Consider the following 2,989-nt stretch of genomic DNA (forward strand, 5'->3'; position numbering starts at 1 on the left):
AAGTTGTAAATGAAGCTTGTAGGAGGAGAGGGATTACTACTGTACAGCTCCTGCAATATGGAGTAATTATAGCCCTTTTAGGATAAGAAGGGGGTGGAAAAATACGGTGTAATATATTCTGTATACTACTTCCTTCCAGCGACATACTGATTCATTTTTTTTTTAATTGCCTATGTATGAGCTCCTGGTGAATGTTTGTTCCCTACCACATGCCTGGTCTACTGAGAGAGTGAATGGTTTAGGGCCATACCTCTTTAGCTTATCTGTGACAGACACCTCATGGTGGTAGCTCTCAAGGCTGGCAGGGGCATCACTTGTGCTGTGTTCAAGGGAGCAGCTCTCAGAGGCCCATTTTCAATAGGGCTCTGAAAAATTTGGAAATAGTTTGCTGGCTCAGGTTCTGCAAATCTCATTGTTTGTGTATTCTGCACTTACAATAGCTAGCTGAAATTGGGAACTTTTGTCCGTGTGCTGCATTTAAAGGCAGCACTTGAAGTCAGGTTGACCAACTATAGGAGAGAAAAGGAAGACCTTTAGAAATGACCTGGCCTGTCAGAAAAGCACGCTAGCTTGGAGTCAGGCTCAGGAAACAGAAACTAGACTTCCCCTGAATGCCCTGTTCCCTCAGTGTGCCTGTGGCACCTTGCCCAGGCGCTGTGAAGCCGATGGAAATCCGTCAGGCTCTGGTTCTCGTGAGTGCTGAGGAGCATAAACTTCCCTGGGCAAATGCATTTTTTTCTAGAATTCATGTATACACCTTCATTCATCAGACTTAGTAAGTCCCGTCCATTTCACAAAGACAAATTTTACTCTGTATATAAAGTTTTTCCATTTGGGTCCCTATGCACTGAAAATTGCCATTTATTTTGGTTCTGAACTCCCTCTGTTTTTCATTAGTTACAAGAATGAATAATGTCTTATGCTTCCATAAACCCCATGATGATTTTTGAAAACTTCTTATAACTATAGTTGTAACATCAAAATGAATTTTGCTCCAGTGAGGAAGAAATTCCAATTCTTTTCATTTACTCTTTATAATTACTTATAAATTATAGTGCCTCTAAGGAGCCAGGCTTGCTGACTTTTGATCAGAGACAAGCCATAATCTCTCTTTAAATTACAGATCTTTGAAGAGGCTGCACCTCAGTCTTCTTAAGAAAACATATTTAACCTGTGAATAACTAATGCTGACTGATTAAAAACTAAGACTAAGCTGCCTTGAAGTGGTTAACTCCAGTTACGTTAAACATAGACAAGTGGTTTCTCTGAAAAGCTGTTTTCATATGTGGTCTATAGGATTCTTAGAATAATGTTGTCTTAGCAGCTGGATTTTCTTTGTGGATTGCACTGAGCAACTATAAAGGATTCTATGGAGTAAAATTGTTCTAAAAAAATCAGAATTTATGAACATTAAGCTAAACAAATGCCCTCCCTATAGGGGCATACTGGTGCTTTTTAACTCAAATTATTTCCTTATTCCACATGGTCTTTCCACATAGGAAAAGGGCAAACTGATGCTCTTTGAATCTGGGCTGCGGTTTCATCAGCAAGAGAAACATGTTTGCCATGAGCTAAGAGCAGTCAGTGCAGGTCCAACACCAGCTCCGCATCAGGTCCGCTCGATCAGGAAAGGACATACATCCCTCCRCTACCTGCCCCCGGTAACACTCCTCCTACTGCTGCACCTTCAGCACTAGCGAAGACGGAGTAACTGCGTAACCAAAGCCCGGGAAAGGGACTTGCGAGGGGGCTCGGGCAGGCCAGACGGCCGCGGGGAGCACACGCTTTACCCCCGCGGTTAGGAGCCCGCTGCGAAGCTCCGCCCGAGCCGAGAAACTCCCCTTACGTCTACTCGTCACCGCGCAKGAGAGCGCGCCTCTAACGCTTCCCGGGCAGCAAACGGTTATTCCGTTAGCTCGGCTCACACTCGCCCTCGTTACTTCGCGCTCGCCCGGCCCGGCCCGGCCCGGCCCCGCCCGCGCCTCCCGCTGCTCCCCATTGTGCCCGCCCCGCCCGGCGATTGGCCGACGCCGCGCGTGACGCCACTCGGAGCCGCTTTCCCATTGGCCGCGGCGGCGGCGGGCGGCCGGTGGTGCGCGCGTGTGTGTATGTGTGAGGATATGCGTGCGGGTACGCGCGCGCGGGCGCGCGGGGAGGGGGGCGCGCGCGAGAGAGGCGGGGGCGCGCGCGCGCGCGCGCGGGGCTGCCGGCCGCAGCGGGCGGGGAGCCGCGTCCAGCGCCGAGGCGGAGGTGAGCGGTGACGGCGGCGGGGGCTCGCCCGGCTCTAGCGTGTGAGTGCGGGGGGCTGCGGGGTGGGGAGGGGCTCCGCTGTCCGAAATGCGCCGCGTGTCTTTTGCTTATCTCCCCCCCTTTAAAAAAAATATTTTTTTTTCTTTTAATTCCAGATGAAATACGGTACAAAGTGGCAACTCAATCCTGCTTAGCATTTTTTCTCCGCTCATTTATTTTTTTAAGAGATAAGGCGGCCTTGTATTCCAGGCGCAGGTGTGCACTTAGCGTGCTGCCGCGGGGGGAAGGTCTGGGGCGGGCGCTGAAAATAGCGCCCGGCGCGCTGCGCYGCGCTGCGCGGGCGGAGGCTGCGGGTGCGTGTGCGGGTGTGACACGAATACCTGGCGGTATTCCCGCGCGAGGCGGGATCCTTGGCAGGCAGAGCTGCAAAGCGCCCGTCGCCGCCCCGGCGCGAGCGCGCGTGGGCGGGCGCGGTAGTGCCGCGCGGGGGCCTCGTGAGCCGGGGGTCTGCGGCTTGCGCGGTGGGTGCCAGAGGCGCAGCGTCCGTTCCCAAGCGGGTCTCGCAGCGCGGCGCCGCGGTGGTCCGGAGGCGGGCAGGACCTTCCACCGGGTGCTTTGGGAGGGAGAGCCTTGGGGCACGTCTTCCGGATAGTGGGAGGGTTGCTCCAGAGGTAGATAAAACAGCTGTGGGTGAAGAACGAGGGGCTGAACCGGCTTGGAGAGAAGGAGAAAAAAAGCA

At 52.9% G+C, this 2,989-nt stretch overlaps 1 protein-coding gene across 2 annotated transcripts in view; it reads left to right on the forward strand.

Moving 5' to 3' along the window:
- The first annotated feature begins 2,214 nt into the window (after window positions 1-2,214).
- The window catches only part of TMEM108 (transmembrane protein 108), a 162,257-nt gene continuing 161,482 nt past the window's right edge, over window positions 2,215-2,989 (forward strand). For both annotated transcript variants that reach the window (XM_085311871.1, XM_085311872.1), the window contains exon 1: window positions 2,215-2,291. The gene's annotated coding sequence lies outside the window, so the exon portion shown is untranslated. The remainder of the gene's footprint in view (window positions 2,292-2,989) is intronic.

Source organism: Rhea americana, unplaced genomic scaffold (assembly GCF_003343005.1).
Source record: "Rhea americana isolate MKP2758 unplaced genomic scaffold, rheAme1 scaffold_35, whole genome shotgun sequence".
Lineage (NCBI taxonomy): Eukaryota > Metazoa > Chordata > Aves > Rheiformes > Rheidae > Rhea > Rhea americana.